General features: G+C 36.8%; 1 protein-coding gene across 1 annotated transcript in view; it reads right to left on the bottom strand.

The window, feature by feature from the left end:
* The window catches only part of LOC140142043 (poly(rC)-binding protein 2-like), a gene marked incomplete in the record, with an annotated part of 328,359 nt that overhangs the window by 257,231 nt on the left and 45,905 nt on the right, over positions 1-25,223 (bottom strand). The window contains 1 exon segment of the mRNA XM_072163966.1: positions 9,430-9,481.

Genomic DNA, 25,223 nt, shown 5'->3' with positions numbered 1-25,223 from the left:
CAAGGAATGTTTTAAAAACATTTGCAAGAGGTTTCAATAATCCTAAGTAGCCAAAATCCAAGATGGCGTCCAAAATGGCCGCCATTTTCAGTTTTTATCATAACTTTGCCCCCAGACATGTTAAAATCTCAACCAAAGCATCTAAATATATATTTTGAGGTACAAGGAATGTTTTAAAAACATTTGCAAAAGGTTTCAATGATCCTAAGTAGCCAAATTCCAATATGGTGGACAAAATGGCCGCCTTTTTAGTAAGTAAAATTAGTTTTCAACCAGACATGTGTTTATGATGTGTTAATTGGCATTGGAGAAAGTTCAAAACTCATGATTTGTAAGCAGACTTGTAATGCACATCATCCAAATTCACTACCATTATTACCATCATTATTTTACAATATTGATTCAGTGCTTTTATCATGTGTACAATACAATAGTTACCATTATTTTCTATTTGCCTCCAAAAGAGCTGAGCTCATACCAAGATGGCTTAAGCCTATGTTCACATCGGTATCCCCGAGATGTAATGTAATCAAATGGTACACCTTAAACTTGATCAACTTGCACTGTGTTTTCGGCATTAATGTTCTTCAATGCTGGTTCAGTCTCCTCATTGTCTCCAGCTAGTACAGGTGCTGTGTTGCTGCAAGACTGACCACAGCATTTGCTGCACATCAATGTACAGAAGAGTCTCAAGTTTCTTGCAGCTGCATGTCATGTTGTTGCAGCCATCTTGTTTGCATCCACATGATACCATTTTGAGCAATGTGTCTGGTGCAACAGCGAGTTCTGTTTCTACTGTAACAAGAATTCCATCTTGTGATCTCCATCCGGGTCTCCATCCCCAGTCAGTTGGACTTAGGTTGTTCCCCATCCATTCTTGAACCGTGAGAAAAGTGCCATATCCATCAAATACAACAATCGGGTGTGCTCCATAATGCTTTAGCATGTGTGATGTGTAATTCTGACATATGCCTGCATAGGTGGAGGGATGTGGCCAAATGGCATGTCGAAGTAGGTAACCACCATCTACTACAAAGAGACAATTCTCTGGCAGCTTGGAATGCTCAGTGAACGATTTCAACAGAAGGCCCAGGGAACTCTTTGGCGATTTACGCATAAGGTCATCTTCAAAGAGAGAAGCTGTTGTTCAGTACACATGTGATTCTATTAAATAATAGAGTCGGATTCACTTCTACTTGTTGTCCCCTAACTCGCACCATCTTGTCCTTTGCTCCAATCATAGTAACCTTGTCATTTTGGCATAAGGCAATGTTTGTAAACTTCGTACCCGTTTTTTCTATTGCTGACTTCGTGCCAACTTCCACCGCTCTATCACAGTTAGCGGATGAATCTGCTACAGTCCCAGTTGACACGTACCAGACGATCCAGTCCATATACCCAGCAAAGGGGGATGTGCCTTCAACCAACCAACAAAAACTTTCCGATCCCCGATGTTCCCGTATGAACACCCGTGAACTGCTCTAAAGCATCATAATCTGGGGCACATCGAGAAAGTGCGTGGACTCACTTGGTTAATGTACTGTCTGTGATGCAGCGACCATGTGTCATTCCCCCTGATGTCTTCAAAGTCCACAACAAAAACTGCTCAATGGTTTGGTCAGAGAAGTTTCCACCCCAGAAAAAATCTAGACGTCGGATGGTGAAATGTCCCTTGTCTGTGAACAGTTGGTACTCATCTGGGGGTATGTTTTTCCCCCAAAGACTCCATCTGTTGTAAATACAACCTTGCAGATTTGGCATAGTGGAGCTGCCCTGCAGCGTAGAAGTGAGGCATTATCTCTCTTATGCAGTAGAGGTGGAGCTTCCAATTCCCTGTTCTTTCAGCTCTAATGAAATGCCGAATATATTAAAGGGCCACCTGTCTGATGTATTGCACCCACAGCTTCCCAATTCTGCTTTTACCTGCTTTGATGTCTCTTCACGCTATTACAGGCTGTGACACAGTCTCAGCCATTTATCGTCGAGGAAAGCGCAAACCCCGAACAAGAAACATGAATATGACTTGTTAGATACCTTTACAAATGCCAGCAGCATGCATGATGAGGTACAGAGAGCAGGGGAGAGCTTCATCCTGAAGATGTATGGGGCTAGCAATGGTTCATTGAATGAATACCGCCACACTGTATACAAACGGGCAATTGGTCGCAGTAACCTTAGCTCTTCATTTGAGCTCGCGAGTTTACCCCGGGGTTTACCCCCAACTTGTGCTGCTGCAAAACAGCACTCATTCCGCACTTTCCTCACGGTTCAAGAATGGATGGGGAACAACCTAAGTCCAACTGACTAGGAATGGAGATCACAAGATGGAATTCTTGTTCAAGTAGAAACAGAACTCGCTGTTGCACCAGACGCATTGCTCAACATGGTATCATGTGGATGCAAACAAGATGCAACAACATGACATGCAGCTGCAAGAAATTTGAGACTCTTCTGTACATTGATGTGCAGCAAATGCTGTGGTCAGTCTTGCAGCAACACAGCACCTGTACTAGTTGGGGACAATGAGGAGGAGACCGAACCAACATTGCAGAACATTAATGCAGGAGACACAGTGCAAGTTGATTAAGTTTAAGGTATACCATTTGATTGCATTACATCACATGGATACCGATGTGAACATAGGCTTAAGTCATCTTGGCATGAGCTCAGCTAGTTTGGAGGCAAATAGAAAATAATGGTAACTATTGTATTGTACACATGGTAAAAGCACTGAATCAATATTGTAAAATAATGATGGTAATAATGGTAGTGAATTTGGATGATGTGCATTATAAGTCTGCTTACAAATCATGAGTTTTGAACTTTCTGCAATGCCAATTAACATATCTTAAACACTTCTTAGGCGGTCATTTTGGGCGCCATCTTGTATTTTGGCTTTATATCTAGGTATTGAAATCCTTCGAGTACATTTTGAATATATCCATTGTACCTCAAACCTATGTGAGATATTTTGTATATATGTATTTAACAAGTCTGGTTGAAAACTAATTTTACTTACTAAAATGGCAGCCATTTTGGCCGCCATATTGGAATTTGGCTACTTAGGATCATTGAAACCTCTTGTAAATGTTTTTAAAACATTCCTTGTACCTCAAAATATATATTTAGATGCTTTGTTTGTGATTTTAACATGTCTGGGTGCAAAGTTATGATAAAAACTGAAAATGGCGGTCATTTTGGACGCCATCTTGGATTTTGGCTACTTAGGATCATTGAAACCTCTTGCAAATGTTTTTAAAACATTCCTTGTACCTCAAAACATATATTTAGATGCTTTGTTTGTGATTTTAACATGTCTGGGGGCAAAATTATGATAAAAACTGAAAATGGCGGCCATTTTGGACGCCATCTTGGATTTTGAAGGAAGCACAAGGGGGATTCTCGGGGACTTTCGGAATTTGATTCTATACATATTCCTGGACCTATCCTGAAAAAATCAGCTTGTTATGAGAAATGTTAACCTTTTAATGATATATGAGCTAATACTATTGGCCTATTAACGTAATTTGTTATTGACAATAATATTAAACATAAATCTTTAAAATCTCATCAGGAATCTGAAAGGAAATAATCAAATATTTGCATCAAATCGGGGGCTTTGTGAAATTGTATTCCCTGTTGCCCAACACATTAACATACATGTACGGACGCACAAACATTTTGTGGGACGCACATTTCCCGACCAGGTTTTACAGTTGTGCGTCTGATCGGACGCAGAGTTTTTGAAGGCTAGCGGGAGCCTTGATAAGAAATATATCTGAAGCATTTGACTTAAACTAATACAAAGAGATTTCAGCAATAGCAAAATCACAACCCTCCACACGGGTGTTGAATGCAGACGACCCATGTCAAAATGACATCCCACAGCATTCCTATCGTATTGTAAAACCACACTTTTTGTGTGTGTGTGTTGAAACCTCCTTTATAAACCTGGAAAATATACATTTTTTACTCAAGCCTGGACAAGATAATAAAAGACAAACTAAACTACCTAAATCACAGTTAAAGTGTGGTATGACAGTTAGCTTTGACTTTATTTATAAATACATATTTATAAATACGCACATGACCCATGGCACCACCATAGCAAGACCACCCAGTGTCACTAATCATCACACAGTTGACTATTATTTTTGATATATTATAAAGATAACATTTTGAACATATTTGCAGATATTTACCAACATAAACGTTTACAATAATATAAGTTGGGAAAAAGACCTTTTTGCTGCACACTCTGGTGCCGCTTACTGACTTTGCATCCAAGTGTACAGGAAAACCACCCACCATGCCGAGAGTCACTTCCAGACTTCCTGTCTACAAGCTGTTATGGCAGCGCATAGTTGGTCACATGTGTATTTATGAATATAGTCAAAACTACCCCACAAGATTCCTGCACAAATACACCGTCACCAAGGTGGCTGGTACTGTGTAGTAGCAGGGGAGTACCAGAGTAGTACCAGTGCAGTACCACTGCTTGTGGGTCCTGTGCAGTAGCAGCATTGGTACTCTGTGTGCACCAGTCAAGTATCTTGGTAACGGTGTACCTGTGTAGGCAACCAGCAGCCACAACATGAATCTTGTAGTGTAACTATATGATGGATTCCTGCCTATAACACTTTGAATACACTAAGGAAAATGCATTTTTAAAGTTCAAATGGCTTCCAAATGGAAAATTCAATTAAACAATATGCATCATTTCCAGTACTTTTAACATAAATCAGTACTTTTTGATCGTGAAAATACAACTTTACATTACAAGGTGGATGACAGTCATTTTGGATGATTCCCAAACAGCTATATGAAGATAAATGCCAAAAAGTAACTACTGGGAATTAAAGTTCCAGCTATGGAGTAATAAGTCTGCAAGGCAAGCGAGAGCATGCATGCATGCAAAGGAAAATAAAACGCATCTTATCAATAATTAACAATGCCTCTATTTACAGTCATTTTCTAAAGATATTTTGCTCCTTGTCTGAAAGAATTTTACAGCTTTACATTAACGACCCATTAGTAAATATTCACTGTAAAACCGAGGCATTAAGCTTAACACAATGGAATTAAAACCATCCAGGGTACGTTGTGCACTGTGAGACTAAGCCTAAACCAATGTAACATTTTTCCTACCAATTGTGGTGAGACACTCGTTTCCAATACTATAATTTCCCCTTTTGTTTCTCTTCGTTTTTCTGTCTTCCTACGCCTAAGGTACAGCAGGTGAAGCCCGTGTTGTATGAAAACATAACTAGCCCACGGCTACACAGAAAATATATATGCAGGCATGGAATACACAAAACCTATTACTTGATTAACTGGGGACAGAAATGGCTGTCGATGGCAGGTTGGATGATTCTAGGACGAGCTGCGGCACGGGAATGCCACGGAGCGACGCATGTGCGTCGGAGAATTTTGGGACTAGTTAGCTGCCAGAATATGACAGATAACAATGGTTGTTGTTTTAAACAAAAGGTGTCATTAATTTTAAGTGTCTGTGAGTTGTTGTTAAGACATACTTTACACTATCTTTGTGAACAGGATCTTCACTGACAAAAGTTAGATGTTGTGTAACTTGTGAAATTAAAAGTATTATTAGGCTTATTATATTGGGCTATTCCAGTTGAAAACCATACACCCCCTATGGAAGACATGATGTTAACTTTCCACACAGGGAGTATGAATTTCAAATGGAACTACGGGTGACTCCATTTGAAATCTACACCCCCTGTGTGAGAGATTAAGATCATGTCTTCCATAGGGTGTGTGAATTTCAACTGGAACAGCCCATTCCATGACATTGTTAAGTGACATATATAATGTATTAAAATAATTGGTAACTATCAATTTTCAAGAAATTGTGGAAAAAACGGTCACATATTAATGTAAGATATTTCAATTTTTTAATGCCCTTATGATTTCAAACGGATTGGGTCAGATGTTACAAAACTACCGGATGAAAAAGCAATGCCTTATTTTGATAGATTGGATACACAGAGAGCCTACCGAGCAATAATTTAAGAGACATCAAATTACAAGTAATACAAATAAATATTATTATTATAAAATAAAAAACATATTGTGAGTGCTGCGTTAAAGGCCCATTCAGTGATATGTTCATCCGAACAAAGCCTGCTAGTCGTTAAGCCGAAAGCTGTGTATTAAAAACAAAATAATGCATTTTATATGAATCTGTAATTTCTCTACTTACGTAGAGAAATTAGCTACATATATTTGAATGTGGCTTCAACTCTGTCAATACTGCTAATTTCCTCTAATTTTTGCCATATTTTTCATTTCAAAAATACCAATTTTAATGACTTGGCCTTCACTTTTTGGCAATTTATAAACAATTTAAATTTTTTACACCTTCGCTGAGATCACTGAATAGGCCTCTAAGCTTATCAGTTATTGAACTGTGTTGGGAATAAGTTTGAGATCAGACTCAAATTAACTAATCATGATTTATTACATTGACCAGAGGCTAACCTGGGGGCTTGCAGGGCTCGGTCCCTCAATAATTTTGGTCTGGGGCTCATCCCCCCCAATAATTCCAGATGAAGTAAAAAAAAAAAGACCAGTGTTTTTGACCTATTTTTCGCAAAATTTCCTGACACCGAGAGGTGAAACCCCCACAGGCACCCAGGATGGGTCAAAAGGTTTTGTGTCATCAGCCCCCCCATGTTGAAAATCTTCATAAGCCAATGAAAGGTTATCCCATTAAATAAAAAGACCTAAAGAAGAATTTAAAAAATACAGTACACAACACAGCCAGGTAAAACAGCAGGTGAAGATGGCATTGTGAAGGAGTGACAAACAACATTGATGGCTGAATATTCTCATCAATATTTCAACTTGATAATGGATTCCTATATATATACAGGAGCCAAAACTCATTGTAGAATTTACAAAATTTTTTCCGTAGCACAATCTTTGGTGCTTGTAATTGTTTATTTTCAAAATAAATGTCACATCAGCAACTGCAATTTGTCGATTGCACAGTCATCTCAAAATGAGGTTCTACCCGCAAAGTGCGTGCTGTGTGTGTGTACGCCTGTGCTTTAAATACCACATACGCTTTGTAAAAGCCTTCTGGCGCATTGTTAGAAAAGCACGTGAAAAATGCACATATTTGCGCATGCGTTTGCAGGAGTCCTCGTTTTGGTAGCAAGATTGCAGATCCGTGCAAAGGGTGAATAATCTTGTCTTGTTTGTTTGTCTGTTTGTTCAATTGAATACATGAATACAAAAGCCACCTAAGTCCATGCGAAGTTATTTTGAGAGAAAAACCCGTGTATCATTTTAATTCCTTCAGTTAGATTTACCTGGTCAATATGGTAAGTTGTGCGTGCAAATGAGTGGATTAACCTGTATTAGGTATGACGATTAGCATTTCAGGGACTTCGTGGGGTTCATTTTAAATTTTGGACTTAGGTGGTTTTTGAATCATATACAAAGACAACAATGTTAGAATGAGATTACCACTAGTAAGATAATACAAAATAAAGCACACAGGTATGTATAATGTTGATAAGCATTCTGCCATGTAATATAAACCACACACTTTCCTTTATTAAACCCATTTTTTTGTTCAAAAGTCATTCTCTAGCAATGAATGTGTTACAAGTGGACTTTTATACATACTGGATTTCAATCAATGTGTTACAAGACTCAAATCATGGAATTGGGTGATTCTTTCATACATGCTATTTTTCACATGCCCAATAGACTCAGAGAATGAATTTGAGTTGTTCTTTCATGCATATGACAGGCCTATGTATAGCAACAATTTCCCATGCTTAACTCAATTTGGCCAAAGTATGGACTTAGGTGGCTTTTGTATTCATATATTCAATTGTATATTAACTTGTTTATTTTAATAATAAATCTCACAAAAGAAGTTTACATTTCTCTTTATTTCTGTTGTAACATGTTGTGGTTTTAAAGCCATAATATATGATTTTGTCGCTTTTCTGTACAATTTTTATTTGACGGTGTATTCTCTGGCAAAACTTCTGAAATTGTATTAGTAACAACTGTCAGGAAGGTTTTCTGTCCATTTTAAGCCAAAATAATGAGGTCAAAAAAATGAAAGAAAATGCTCATAAATCTTGGATGCTTAAATGTGGAGCTCAATGAGGGATTGAATGTCATACTTACGACATAAATTCAAAATTGGTGTTGTCCTAAAAAACAACAAATTTGGCTGATTTCAAGTAAGCTGGGACACACAATTTTTTACAAATATGTGTATGTCAAAAACTCAGCTTTTATAAAAAAAAATATTTAAAAAGATCATGGCTTAAAATATGACACAAAAGGGGAAAGATAATGGACAAAAAACTGAAGGCTTTATTTCAATTAAAATACATATATCGACTACTCAGTGTCAGAAGTGGGTAAGTACAATGACTGCCCTGGAAACATTTGGCAATTTACACAGAGCAAATTGTACTCATCTACACATGACAGCTACACATGGCAGCTATTGCACTTACCCACTTCTGGCACTGAGCAGTTAATGTACTTGGTATTTAAAATTACAGATTGTTCTCCCACATTTATATGACTGCTAACATCAACTCATTCAAAGTCAAAAAATAGAAACATTATTGCTTTCTCTGTGCAATAACCAACAATTACTGGCAATTATACTTTTTGGAGTCAAAACCAAAATACAATTATGAAATAATTGCTACATATTTATAACCAGTTATAAATCACCGCAAGCTACGGTCTGAGTTAGCGAGCTAGCGAATTTGCTACCAGGCATAATTACAAATTGTTAATAGTGAGTGGCCTATTAGAATGTGTTCACTTAAGGCAAAACTGCATGATTAATGAGCATATGAAATTCTTATGTCAAAGAATTGTGTGTAGATGAATTCAACGATTTGGGTGAATGTACTAGTAGTTTGTTCTAAGGACCTGAAAATACTTTAAATCCGGTACACCTAACCCTGACACCAGGCTAATACCCATGATCTCAGGATGTCTATGGGTCAAAAAAACAGCTTGTATGTAAAGGTTGGACCTTAACCCTGCAAAACTTGAGCAAAAGTGGCATTTTGGAGGGTTTTTAAAACAATTTTACACTGGTGAAAGAGGTTTTTTTTTCTTTTAAGACTTTTTTTCCATATTTTAAAATATATTTGTAATAAAAGTGCAATGTTTCGTGGATAGGGGGCCGCATCCATCACACCCCCAGACTACAGGCCTGCCTGATAGTAATCAAGCCTTAAAATCAAATTAAGTAAAAGGCCAACTGATAGTTAACTACATGAGGTGGTGCAACTTTGGAAGAGGTATTTTAGAATTTCTTTAAATTGGGAACAGTGCAATTCCAAATTTCACACTAGACACAACATTAACATTATATGACATATATTTCTTACTACTTGTACTAAAACTTACCTTTTAGAAGTAATCACTCCATTACAATTACATGGGATGGTCACATAAAATCCTGCAGAAATGAAATAAAATTAAACAAAGTTTTTGTCAAAAAAAAGTTATACTTATATTAAGAGTACACATGGTGAAGTAATATACAGGAATGAATTCTTTCCATGATAAATAATAGATTTCAATAAAGACTAAATAAAAGCAAGTGATCCACTTACAAAGTTATTTGTTAATGCTACTTGTTCAATTTAAATGTTCATAAATATACATTTGCACAGACTACAATACAGGTTGTATCAAAATAGTCCAAAACAGAAATGTTTTGTAGACTCCAAACCGGAGCGATCTTACCTTTCCGATGTTGATCAGTAAGAAGTATCTTAACCCTAACACCGAACCCTGCTTTTTGATATCGGAAGTTAAAGAAGATACGAAAAAGGAGGAGATAAGAAGAATTTAGTCACTTGGCACCCCCGGGATTCGAACCTTCGACCCCCTGCATGCCAACCACGCGATCACAGACCAGTAGCTACACGGGTTATCCCTGCCCGGGCAGCAATTCCGTGAGCATATAACACTTATGGTGATTGCATCATCGCAGACCCTGGGATGCATGCATGCGCAGCATTTTTCATCGTGGTATTTTGTGGTTTTTTTGGGTGTTAGGGTTAACATAGGCTTTAATCTGGAAAAATACATCTTATCTAATCAACATCGGAAACGGTAAGATCGTCCAGTGTACAGAGTCTGATTGTTCTTCATCTGTTCTTGGTGTTTTTGAGATAATTCCAAACGCACCACTAGGTCAACTTGATGCGACTAGACTATTAAATATAAAGAGTAAAAGATTAAAAACTCGTCATTTTATGTGGATCCAATTGGAAAAGACAGGCTTTTCAAAACATTGTAACAATGGATAGCAATCCTTTTGATACATTCTGTATGCTGAAACAAGGATGAAAGTCCACTTTTGACAAAAAACCTGAAAAACAGCATGAAAATGACCAGAATGGCCCAAAACAGGCTGAAAATAAAAGAAATTGCGTCAATCTGGATTACAAAAAAGCCTGGCAAAAAATTCAGGCAAAAGCCTGAAAATTTACATCCCATCCCTGGCTGAAAGCCCCATTGATTTTTTTTACGCTTTACCGCTTTTGATCTACATCACTCATTTTGTAATTTTGAGTTTTATTACACCTCTACACAAAAGGACATATTGGCATGTTTTTGCTTTCATGTTTTCATTGAGTGCGAAAAGCACAAACATTAATGTTCCGTGATAATTTCAATTTTACAATACAAATATTTATGTGCTACAGAAAATAATTAAACACAACAGAAATTGAACGCATGTTACCGAAAAACAATATATTAAAAGGAAATTGAACGTTTCATTTTTCTTCATTTTAATGCCAGATCGACAACTACATGATCGTATTACATTCACTCCAGTACCATTCACCAAAACATCAATAAAATATTACAAAAATGCAAATTTTATCACACTTTTCAGCACTTAACTTTACAATCCCAATAATATAAAGTTCAAATTGCCAAAAACAAATAAGAGTTGAAACAAAATTGATAATTTCCGTCGGCCATAACTTAGAATCAATCATAGTGACAGGCATTTCCTTTTACTCAATCATTCTACTCCTCTACCAGATAAGTTACAAATATGCAAATTCAATCACCCCTTTTCAGCATTTTATTTTATAATTCCTATGAATTATATAATTTTCATGTTGTCAAAAATAATAGAATATCATTTCCTTTGGCCATAACTTTGATTATATTACATTATATTCCAGGGTGCAACATTCAGTAAAATGTCAATAAAAAAACACGTCAATTCAATCACCTAAACTTTGGAAAACAATTTACTTTACTCAAAATTATCCATGTTGCTAAAAACAATAAAATTTAGGTAAATTTCACATTTCTGTTGGCCCCTAACCCTGAATCAATGGGCTATTCCAGTTGAAATCCATACACCCCCATGGAAGACATGACCCTAATCTTCCATAAAGAGAGTGTGAATTTCAAATGGGGTTACCTGAAACTCCAACTGAAATATACATCCCCTGTGGTCATGTCTTCCATAGGGGGTGTATGGATTTCAACTGGAATAACGCAAAGTTAATGACAAACGACTCATTTTGCTTCATCACATTTCAAATATTCACTGGAATTTCAATAAATATTGCACAAATATGTAAATTTTGAAACCTATAGGGTACATTGTAAAACATCTTATTTCAATCAATAAAAGTATCTGCTAAAATATTTCAGTCACAGAAGAACTGATTATGTCATTTTTTTTCATATTGTTAAAACATTTTGCCAACATGTTCAGGATGTGAACCATGTGGTATGACAACTTGGGTCAAACGACATATTTGTACGATAAACTCATTTCAAATTATTTCAATCATTACAGAAATCTATAATCTGCTAGGTGATGAGGAATAACCAGTAAAAATGGGCTTTCCAATGAAACCCATGTACCCTTATGGCAGGCATGACTTTAAATCTCACACAAATGGAGAAGGGATTTCAAATAAAGTCACCCTTTCAGGTAACCCCATTTGAAATTCACACACCCTGTGTGGGAGATTAAGGTCATGTCTGCCATAGGAGGTGTTTGGATTTAGGCCAGAACATAGCTCAAAATTTTGCACGCACTTTTGCTGCCAGAAAATGCTGCTGCAAAATGCTGCAACAAAAATCCGCAGCAAAGAAGAAAATGCCAAACAAGCTAATCATTGGAGGAGAAAAAAGGAAAAACAAACAAACAAATTGCAGCGGAGAACTGAGAATCAATGCGGAGAACCAAAACTTACCATCTGCAGCAGCGGAAAACTGTGCAAAAAGCATTGGAATATAGACCAACCTTGAGGGTATTTTAACAGGTTAAATATAGCACAGACCTGGATTGAAATTGAAACAAACACTGCGTTTTTTGCCTTCAACCAAATTGAAATGTATCAGCTTATGGGTCCTAATTATTGATCACATGCCCTTGTGTTTTTCTAGGAAATGTGAAACAGATTGTGCACAGAAAAATGAAAAAACTTTACCAAAATATGTGCACTTTTAATCAAAAGGTATTACAGGATTCATCAGTTTCAGAGATACCCCTCAGTTTCACTCAAAAATCTGAAATTGGTGCGAAAAACTATGTGAATGCTGGCCAAAAAGCTCCATCCAAAGTGGCTGAATATAAATAAAAATGCCCGAATTTGGACTCACAAAAACCTGAATTCAGGCTAAAACCTGACAAGTGGCATCTCAGTCATCAATGATCATGCTGCAACAAAAATTAGGTACAACAAAATTGATGATTTCTTCAACATGTTTTGGCTTAATATTTCTCTCGATCATTCTTTCATTCAAGCTGCTCTCATATTGGATGGTGTAGTAATTAGCAATTTTGAATCAAACTTGATGCTTTTTTCCTAACAAAAGCTACACCCGCTCTTTTTGTCATTATCCATGTTTATCAAACATCTTGATGTGATGAATATTATTAAAGATTTTGGACCCTTGCTCGATATCTTTACCCTCCCTTTAATAACGACAACGCTGGTTACACACCTTTGTATCACTCAAACTATTGTGGAGATATGGTCAGATGCCCTCTCTTGTCCGGGCCAGTTCACCGCAGACACAGGGTCATATTTTGGTCAAATAATGAATCTTAGCAGATAAGGATGCGTTCAAATTAAGGATGGTCAGAAAAATAAAAATCTGTAACCTGGACCGAGAATTTTATTCTGCCGGTTGCAAAGAAAACAAACTTGACACCAAATCCATAAAATGTTGCATGTACCTAAACATTTCATCCCCGGGATTTCATCTAATATCGAAGTCAAGTAAATGAAAATATTAACAACCAAAAATACCAAGAATTATTGTTTTGTGAGACACCTTGTAGTGTAGTCTGTTCGGTTTTAATTCTTCAAATCTTTTAAGATGTAATCAATCTGGCTTCACCTCTATCCTAGCACCAAGTCTTAACTTCTCAGCCCATAATCACTAGCAGAGAAGATATATTACCCTTCCCAGAATCCTTTGCAACATGACACATCACCTGATTACAGCAAATGAAACTCCGATTACTTTGTACAGGTTCCCTTTGTTTTCATGTTGAGAATAGACTGGATAAACATGGGTCAATAGTCAAGAAATTCACACATTTTGCAAGATCTGGATGTGCTCTATTCACCAAGTTACTTTTAGTCAATATCAACCCATGTTGCATAAGATAGCAAATCAGTACAGAAAATTGAAATGGAAGAAATGCATTGTGGGAAGTGCAAGACATCTTTGAGTCGATAGAATAATCTTAATAAAATGAAATGCTGTTATTTCTATGTGCAGAATTTTGTGTGATTTTCAGTTTTAAGAAAATGTTGTATGTTGTTTATTTTGCAGAATCTACATGAAGTTTAATGTAACTCTATTCTATACATATATTTTCAAGTGTCCTTACCTTAAGGTTTCTGTATTCATTCATGACATCACAAAAATAAAACCCTCATGAAAATAACATCCTATACAGAACATTATCAACCATCAAATTAGTACTCATTTGCCAGCACCCTCTAACAAAATCACCTCTCCTCTGCCACGGACAGACACACACAATTAAGCGTGCCATGCCGACAAAGCTTGAAATACTCAGTGAGATTGAAATCTGTGTCCTTGTTAAAGAGTTTTATATCATTAATTACGAACCAAGTCTTGTTATAATTAATCCAGCTTAAATTTGTATTTCATTTGGATTGATTTCCCTGATTAAATCAGCATAAGCTGAAATCCATACTTATGAAATATTTATAAGGGTTTAATTTCACTTTGTAAGTTTCAATTATTAGAGCATTAATTACTTGAAAGATTTGATATTTTAACTTACTGAGCAAGGGTTGTCAGTTTAAGTTAACGCAAGCAGCAAAAATTGCATAATATATACATACATTACAATTAACAAATTCTTTAATTAACAAATTCTTCAATTAACAACATCTTGTTTGACGTCACCTGTGAAGTCATTGGAGTTTATCTCAACATCCCTCGCAACAACAAATCTTTGAGTAATAGCTACCACTTTATTCTATCTTACTGAGGACACACACATTCGTTTCTAATCGCCATAACCTGTAACACACAAGCTCTCCGCACTATCTAATTGCACCCCTACCTATATCCCTCATTCCATGGACCTACAGCTTCTGTATTATTACATTATTTTGATCTTCCAAATATAGTAATTTCATCGAGCACATCCTCTGTCATTGTGTCCATGTTTTCCTGCATTTTTCAACAACATGAAACTATTTGACAGTGAAAAATAAAACAACACTTAAATATCAGTTCCTCATCTACTTGGGGATCCTATGTAGGAATTGCAATTCCCATGATGCTAATCAGATTGGTATACTATACACTTCCGGAGTGCAGAGCATCAATAGCATGAAAATGATGCCACACTTAATACCTAGTTGTGGAGATTATTTCTTGTGACTATTAGACACAGCTATTCCCTTGATATCTTATGACATGGTGCAATTAGATGACACAGTTGTTCCAGTTTATACCTATGATAGTTTTCTTAAAGCTGAGGTAGGTCAGCACCTACACATACTTTAACTTGCTATGTGCTTGTAGCCCCTGAACATGTTTAAAACAAAATTGCTATATAGGTTACATATGAGTTTTTTCTTTAAACATGTTCAGGGGCCAATGATACATACGACGTTTTCACCTACACATACTTTAACCTCCTATTGTTTGTGGCCCCAGAACATGTTTAAAACAAAACTGCTATACAGGTTACATATGAGTTTTTTCTTTAAACATGTTCAGGGGCCAATGATACATACAACGTTTTCCCTGCTGCTACATCTACATCAGTGATCTTCCCAAAGGGTGAACACATTCTAAAGTGGTAGGAATAGCTCAACTTAATTAGTGGTTAACATTATTTGTTTTTTGTTATTGCACGGCTCAATAAAGGCCCAATTTATGCTTGTAAGCACACACCAGTCACATATTATGCAAAGAGACATTAGCGTAGGTGTTGCACCCAAATTCTATATCAAGAGAGCAGCGTGGCACACTGGTTAAGGTCTTTGCCTTTGGTGTGAGTGGTCCCGGGTTCGATTCCCCGCAGGACCTAAAAAAATCTTTGCTCTCCCCGTGGTTCATCTGGTTATGGCGGTGCAGATGATCCATGATAAAAGAACTCATGAACAGGCACTTCCGATCAGGGTAACGCCCGATTGTAGGTTACACTTGCCTGTCCTGTAAAAATACCACGACCAGCTATCTATGGCGACCCCCTTCGTTCACCAGGTCACTTGTGCCTGGCCGAAGTTTCGTCAGCGTTATCTCCTAGATTTCAGCTGTTAATGCCTAGATATGCCTGACATAAATAAATAATTTCAAAAAAAATTCAGGATGTTATGAGTTTTGCAACAAAGTACAGAAGTCATGGGATAAAAGTATGTTATTTGAAATTAACTATAAGATCTTGTTTTTATTAGAAACTACTCTCACATAATTTTGTCATTTGCACAAGCATACATATGCTTGCTCCAAAATGACAAAAAACTTTATACATTTTAATGTGTTCTGTCGGGTAACTCTGGTTAGGCATGGCAATGTATTATTGATCAATACTCATTTAAACATAATCACATTAATGCCAATCTAATCCAGACAGCATCTCTATAAATATAACCATGGTTGCCAGAAACTACTGAATGTTGCTGGGACCAATGTACAAAAAGTAGCCCAATTTTCTTTTTAACCATTGGTTTCTATAGGATAGGAAATGGTTATATGTTGCAGAGGAAATCATTAAAAGTCACCCAATTGGGCTGTAACCCTGAAATCAATTTCTAGCAACACCATTGGGCTATTCCAGTGGAAATCCAAACACCTCCTATGGAAGACATAACCTTAATCTCCAATGCAGGGAGTGTGATTTCAAATGGGAATACCTAAATGGGCAACTCCATTTGAAATCTACACCCCCTTTGTGGGAGATTAAGGTCATGTCTTCCATAAGGGGTGTATGGATTTCAAAAGTAATAGCCCATTGCATCTGGATCCAATCATCACTTGTAATCAAAAAGCCAGACAGAAAGGTTTTAAAAATAAAGACACCAAAAATGTGAACACTTAATGTACATGTATGTGTTCAAGGTATTCCACCTCATGTTAATGCTATGTCTTCAATAAATAGTATCCCGATGGGCACTAATGCCTTTCTTACATTGCTGCCGATTGGTTAATTGTAAGATATAAGATCTAAGTAACCAATCAAAATTGAGCTTTTAGATCTCTCTGTAATGTTAAGCTATTCGTATCATATATCTGATTGGCTCAATACATGATACAGTCCTCTTTGTAACTAATCAAAATAGTTCTTAGAGGATGATAATTGGGCCCAGTAGTACCTGTGGGGTTCAAGATTAGTATAATCTTCAGGAGACAGTAAAGCATTATACCAATTATTATACTAAGTCTTCAGTAGATAGCATCAATTACTAAATTCAAAAGGACAAATTCTCCATAGCTGTATTTAGTAGAAAACAGTCAGTGTCATCTTCAGTAGAAAGCAATAATTGCACCTATTTTATTGCCATCTATATAGATAACATTTAGCATTATCTAAATTCAATTAGGAAAAAGTAATTTCTGTTCTATGCGTTTCATGATGCTGTTAATGGTAGGTGGGCACAATTTTCAACCCTTCATATTTGGCAGAATTTTTAACTGTCTTCAGTAGATAGCATTTACTGCAACCATATCGGCAATTGTATTTTGGCATACTGATGTGAAGGTGGTGATTTTTCTGCATGTAATTTTTCACACATTGCACATTTGAACTACTTTGTTTTTAAATTCATGAGTTTTTTAGTTTTATAGGCTAAGTACAAAGCTTAAACACTTGGTTAAAAGAGAAAGCAATTATTTTCAGTAGATAGTATTAAGGTTTCTTCAAATAAAAATAGTTTTATTGCAATGTGCTAAAATAAATAGCATCAGGCTGTCTCTTCATTTTATTGGAGTATGCTGAACTACTGTCTTCAGTAGACAGTATTTAATATTTCTTCAAACGGAAACTTAACTGTGATGCTGTCTTCAGCTGATAGCAATTTCAGCTTTGTGTAAAAAAAACCTACATGTTTATTGTTGAACATTTGCTTTTAGCCACTTTTATTCGCTAGTAAATGGTGGGTTTTTTTTGGTGTTTTTTTGTCTTTTTGGTGTTATTTGACTGCTATGTACACAGTGATTTTCATCACTTCCAGTGTACTGTTTTCCTGACACTTTTGTGGGCTCTGGAATTGGCAATTTTTGGCCATCAAACTTTGCCTGTTTTTGTGCCTACTCTGGATGTTTGGTTTAGCGTGTCTGTTCATATGCACAGTGATTTTCATCACTTGTTCTAGTGCAGTTTTGTATTACCATTGAACCTTGTTGATTTTATAGGTTCAGCACTTCTGTGGGCTTTGGAACTGGTAATTTTTGGCTATCGAACTTTGCCTACTTCTTATGCCTACATTTGCTGTTTTTGTCCCCCTGCGTACTGTCTAGTCTGCATTATATTTGTTTCCCCACATCAAGTTGGTGTACCTTGCTTTTTTTCTTTCCTGTTGTTCATATTCAAGGTATCCTCTTGTATCATTTATTGATCCTTGATGTGTTTTGTGTCCTTGTCCGTTGGATTCACCATTACCCACTTTATCTGTACACGCACCTAGGTTTCATTATCATTGAGGTATAGGACTTTTTATTTTTTCGGAGAAGAGCAGGTACTGCAACTACTTGATTATATTTCTACATGTTCATACTACATACTTTGAAAATTTTAGAAAATTCATGCGAGTCTGTTTTTTTTAAAATCACATTTTGTTCCTAAAATGGGGTTATAAGCGCCTCAACGGAACTCTCTCCATAGGGCTACATGTAAAGACCAGTTATAGACAAATGACCCTAAAATAAAACGGACTCGTATGAATTTCCTCAAATTTTGCATATGATGTAGATTTAACATCTGGAATGTAATGCAAGTGATGTCGTTGCTGCTCTTCTAAATTCATTTTTAAAATGTCCGCCCCAGACCAAGGTGGTACCTGTATTTATCATAATGCTGTCTTCAGTAGATAGCATTACATGATATATAAACCTTCAAAAGCAATTTTTTTACCTAACTTTGTTACAACATTATTGTGCACATTTGAGTAACCTCAGATTCTTCTTCCCTCTTCAACATATCAGAAATGTTAAAAGATGTTACCACTTGACATCTCCATCCAACATCAGCATCTTCATGGTTACTCATCCTCTTAACAGTCACAATTCACCATCATGGAGAGAGAGTTCAAATATTGAATACAAGTACCAGGGTCTCATACAAGGTAACATCATACCTCAACCCTTAGCATCTATGAGGGGCCCACTGGCTAAGTTTTCAATCCCAGAGCTTTGACAATTTCATATAATCTTGCCCTATATTAACTGTTCTGTATGAATGAATGATGCTTTGTATAGCAAAGGGCAAGTACATCAATCCCTGGACATGAATCCCACAGATTATTTCATATACTTTAATCTTGCCCCATTTTCCAGTGCTGTATGAATGCATAGTATAGTAAGCTAAGTATGTTTTACCAAACCTTTAAATCCCTTTGTGGTTCAAATGTGATAGTGAAGTCCACAATCCTACTGGCAAACTGTTGACCCTGTTAACATGAACAGCTTTATCTACCCAACATATTTTTAAAGGAGGAAACAGGTAAAATTACCCTGCCTCGGAATTGAACCCAGGACCTCAAGTTTGAGAGACCTGCACCTTAACCACTTGGCAACAGGAGCGCCATGATAAGGCAAACACAAATTCAATTTATAGGTGGTCACTCAACCCCATCTCCTTATCAACAGCTATGGCCTAAACAATCGATATCTGTGACAATCCTCACTGTTAAGGTGAATTACAAGGAAAATGGAGGCTTAAACAATGGAAATTGACAAATGTGACACAATCTGGTCCATGGGGGCCAAAGGCCGCAAATTTGAAACTGAAATAAAAGGTAAAAATATGGAGTAAAAACAATAAAATACATAAGAAAATAAAAACTTCATAACTTAATAATCATAGTAACTCAATTGTCAAAAATGCCTCCTTTGGCCCCCCAGGGACCAGATCATGTCACAAATTACCATCATTTAAGCTTTATTTTTCTTTCCCATGAAGAAATGAGGACATGAAAGGAGGACGAGGGAGCATAAATTCTTTGTAAACAACTTGATCCGTCATTCAAGCCTCATCGACAGCCAACTACAAAACCAGCTAACACGGTATATTTTATTGACCAGTGTATAGATTTTGGGTATAGGTGCATGTAGCATAATGCTGACCTCTACTTGAGTGGGAATAAATTAAACCTTCGCTTTCAGGCCATAAGAGCCGGAGACAAGAGATAAACGCAGATTGAAATCAATATAGCACATCTGCCGCTATGTACAATACTCCATACCCATGGCTTAACCCTTTCCCAGGAAAAGGTAGAATAACTCTGGTGCCTAGATGAGATTAACGATATTAGCAATCAAAATAACATCATCCCCTTTGCAGAATTCACTGACCTCCATTTCCTAATATATCTTAAACATTAACCTGAATTGGTTGGTATGATAATTAATGAACAGATTGAACATGGTCATCATCCTATGTAATTGCAATGTTTTGTGATTAGCATGGTTGAGCATGGCATAGGTATTTGGCACATTAAGCATTGCAGTGAGACAATGATTGGAGATGTCAGATTCTCTGACCAAACAGACCTACTTACCCTTATGCGCCTGTCAATTGCAGTCCCTGCCCCCGGGACCCCGGCAATAGTGTGGACTTAGCCGGGACCTAGCTTGGGATGTAACAGCTCATTGGATCCCTGCACAGCCGGAACATAGCCGGGACTTGTACGGGGATGTAATGCATCTCGAAAGGGTGGGGGATCTACCCAGGACGTTATAAAAGAATACTCTCAACTGTGCAGGGTCGAAAAGCGGGAAACACTAATCTGTTCTATCCATTTACAAGGGGAATCCAGGCTCCCTTTGATATTATGATTTGAATCTCAGAATTCATACACGTTTTGTGATCTTTCTGGCAGTTGCCCCGGGGTTAAGGGGCAGGGACTTGCCCGGGATGTACAAGAAAATATTGCCCCGCCCCACCGGAACTTACCCAGGCCTGTTAAATGTTTGTAACAGTTTCCAAAATTTCTTCCCCACCTAAGTCCCGGCTATCCCCGGGTCCCAGGGGGCAGGGACTGCAACTGACAGCCGCATTATGTGGGGAATGCCATGGTAGGCAACCACCTTCTTATTGTTGATCAATCCACTTCACATCTTACTTTACATATTTTCAAAAAAGGGCATGGATCTTTACTTTAAATATGCGTACATGTATGCATGGGTGAGGGTGGGGTGGGGTGGAAGTGGGGATGGGGTGGAGGTGGGGTTGTGTTTGTGTGTGTCATGTTTGTAGCAGGTGTAGATGCATATTCTTTCTAATTAATGCCACCAGTATGTTGCATTTTCCAATGGGGTGTTAATTAGGCTGGCCGAAGTTTCGTCAGCGTTATCTCCTAGATTTCAGCTGTTAATGCCTAGATATGCCTGACATAAATAAATAATTTTAAAAAAAATTCAGGATGTTATGAGTTTTGCAACAAAGTATAAAAGTCATGGGATAAAAGTATGTTATTTGAAATTAACTATAAGATCTTGTTTTTATTAGAAACTACTCTCACATTTGTCATTTGCACAAGCATACATATGCTTGCTCCAAAATGACAAAAACTCGTAATTTTTATACATTTTAATGTGTTCTGTCGGGTAACTCTGGTTAGGCATGGCACTGTATTATTGATCAATACTCATTTAAACATAATCACATTAATGCCAATCTAATCCAGACAGCATCTCTATAAATATAACCATGGTTGCCAGAAACTACTGAATGTTGCTGGGACCAATGTACAAAAAGTAGCCCAATTTTCTTTTTAACCATTGGTTTCTATAGAATAGGAAATGGTTATATGTTGCAGAGGAAATCATTAAAAGTCACCCAATTGGGCTGTAACCCTGAAATCAATTTCTAGCAACACCAACACCATTGGGCTATTCCAGTTGAAATCCACACACCTCCTATGGAAGACATAACCTTAATCTTCAATGCAGGGAGTGTGATTTCAAATGGGAATACTTGAATGGGCAACTCCATTTGAAATCTACGCCCCCTGTGTGGGAGATTAAGGTCATGTCTTTCATAAGGGGTGTATGGATTTCAACGGGAATAGCCTATTGCATCTGGATCCAATCATCACTTGTAATCAAAAAGCCAGACAGAAAGGTTTTAAAAATAAAGACACCAAAAATGTGAACACTTAATGTACATGTATGTGTTCAAGGTATTCCACCTCATGTCAATGCTATGTCTTCAATAAATAGTATCCCGATGGGCACTAATGCCATTCTTACATTGCTGCCGATTGGTTAATTGTAAGATATAAGATCTAAGTAAATCAAAATTGAGCTTTCTGATCTTTATGTAATGTTAAGCTATTCTTATCATATATCTGATTGGCTCAATACATGATACAGTCCTCTTTGTAACCAATCAAAATAGTTCTTAGAGGATGATAATTGGGCCAGTAGTACCTGTGGGGTTCAAGATTAGTATAATCTTCAGGAGACAGTAAATTATTATACCAATTATTATACCAAGTCTTCAGTAGATAGCATCAATTACTAAATTCAAAAGGACAAATTCTCCATTGCTGTATTAAACCTTTTAGTAGAAAATAGGTGCAATTATTGCTTTCTACTGAAGATAACACTATGTTATTGCTGTCTTATATAGATAACATTTAGCATTATCTAAATTCAATTAGCAAAAGGTAACTTCTATTCCATGTGTTTCATAATGCTGTTAATGGTAGGTGGGCACAATTTTCAACCCTTCATATTTGGAAGAATTTTTAACTGTCTTCAGTGGATATCAATGACTGCAACCATATCTGCAATTGTATCTAAAGTTATTGCTGTCTTCAGTAGATAGCATTTAGAGATCTACAGGGATCACACCACTAAATCAAGTTCCTATTCTTTTATGTGTTAAAAGGGAACCCAAGAAATCATCATTTTCTCATGGTTATAACATCATCGTTCATTCAAAACACCATTTTTCTAAAAGTTTATAATATATTCTAGCCTAGAACCAGCATTTGTTGGTTAGTTGTTGAGCAGCTCAATTTTTCGCAGTGGTGTATCGAACATGAGGTAAACCATACCAAACTCTACAGCTCAGCGCCCCTATGTTGTGACATCAGTGGAGCCATGCAACCAAGAAACCCTTCATAAAATTTCAGAATTGTAGTATTTTGTATCTTTTTATGCTCAGATGATTAGAAAAACATCCACAGAACACAACTATCACCAAAAAATTGGCATATCAGCCTTCATTTCAAACTTTTTTTTCCATTTTAATGTACCTGGTATGGTCAGCGAATCTGGTTCTTATTTCTTCAGTCAGATAGGGTTGGACCCAATTTAGTGGTGTGATCTCTTACACTAGCTAGCCAAATACCATAGTCCATTAAAATATGGCATACTGATGTGAAAGTGATCATTTTTCTGCATGTAATTTTTCACACATTGCAAATTTGAACTACTTGTTTGTTTTTAAATTCATGAGTTTTTTAGTTTTATAGGCTAAGTACAAAGCTTAAAAGCTTGGTTAAAAAAGAAAGCAATTATTTTCAGTAGATAGTGCAAGGTTTCTTCAAATAAAATAGTTTTATTGCAATGTGCTTAAAATAAATAGCATTAGGTTGTCTCTTCAAAAACATTTATTGGAGTATGCTGAACTTCTGTCTTCAGTAGACAGTATTTAATATTTCTTCAAAAGGAAACTTCACTGTGATGCTGTCTTCAGCTGATAGCAATTTCAGCTTTGTGTAAAAAAAACCTACATGTTTATTGTTGAACATTTGCTTTTAGCCACTTTTATTCGCTAGTAAATGGTGGGTTTTTTTTTGGTGTTTTTTTGTCTTTTTGGTGTTATTTGACTGCTATGTACACAGTGATTTTCATCACTTCCAGTGTACTGTTTTCCTGACACTTTTGTGGGCTCTGGAATTGGCAATTTTGGCCATCAAACTTTGCCTGTTTTTGTGCCTACTCTGGATGTTTGGTTTAGCGTGTCTGTTCATATGCACAGTGATTTTCATCACTTGTTCTAGTGCAGTTTTGTATTACCATTGAACCTTGTTGTTTTTATAGGTTCAGCACTTCTGTGGGCTTTGGAACTGGTAATTTTTGGCTATCGAACTTTGCCTACTTCTTATGCCTACATTTGCTGTTTTTGTCCCCCTGCACTGTCTAGTCTGCATTATATTTGTTTCCCCACATCAAGTTGGTGTACCTTGCTTTTTTTTTTTTCCTGTTGTTCATATTCAAGGTATCCTCTTGTATCATTTATTGATCCTTGATGTGTTTTGTGTCCTTGTCCGTTGGATTCACCATTACCTACTTTATCTGTACCTGTATTTATCATAATGCTGTCTTCAGTAGATAGCATTACATGATATATATACCTTCAAAAGCAATTTTTTTACCTAACTTTGTTACAACATTATTGTGCACATTTGAGTAACCTCAGATTCTTCTTCCCTCTTCAACATATCAGAAATTTTAAAAGATGTTGCCACTTGACATCTGCATCCAACATCAGCATCTTCATGGTTACTCACAATTCACCATCATGGAGAGTTCAAATATTGAATACAAGTACCAGGGTCTCATACAAGGTAACATCATACCTCAACCCTTAACATCTATGAGGGGCCCACTGGCTAAGTTTTCAATCCCAGAGCTTTCACAATTTCATATAATCTTGCCCTATATTAACTGTTCTGTATGAATGAATGATGCTTTGTACAGCAAAGGGCAAGTACATCAATCCCTGGACATGAATCCCACAGATTATTTCATATACTTTAATCTTGCCCCATTTTCCAGTATGAATGCATTGTATAGTAAGCTAAGTATGTTTTACCAAACCTTTAAGTCTCTTTGTAGTTCAAATGTGATAGTGAAATCCACAATCCATCACTTAAAAGTGAGCTACTGGCAAACTGTTGGCGGCCCTGTTAACATGAACAGTTTCATTATAGAAACATATTTTAAACCCCGTGAACACTACCTGCCAATCTAACATTGCCTCTGATTGGTCAATTACATGATACTTCACTTTAATCACCAATCAGAATGGAGCTTTGCAAATATAATTCACAATGAAAACTTCTTTTTGGCCAATCGGCAGGTAGTTCTTATGGGGTTAAAGGAGGAAACAAGTAAAATTATCCTGCCTCGGAACTGAACCCAGGACCTCAAGTTTGAGAGACCTGCTCCTTAACCACTTGGCCAGGTGGTGTATGACGTGCATTCCCTAAATTCAGTAAATTTTCATCGTCAACCGTGTAATTGAATGGGATTATTTTGAAATTTTAAAACGCTTGAAATATCACAAACAAATAGGCCTATGTTGATAAATAATATAAATACAAGCTAAAACCGTTGGGGTTCGATAATGAACCCCACAAAACTAACCGAGTATATGGAAAATGCCATACGGCGACGGTTTCACGAGTTGCCGGCTCGATCATGTCATCCGCCGCCTGCACTTGGCAACAGGAGCACCATGATAAGGCAAACACAAA

This window comes from Amphiura filiformis, chromosome 20, assembly GCF_039555335.1.
Source record: "Amphiura filiformis chromosome 20, Afil_fr2py, whole genome shotgun sequence".
Lineage (NCBI taxonomy): Eukaryota > Metazoa > Echinodermata > Ophiuroidea > Amphilepidida > Amphiuridae > Amphiura > Amphiura filiformis.
Note: the sequence above shows the minus strand (reverse complement) of the source record. Positions and strands in the feature narration are given on the sequence as shown.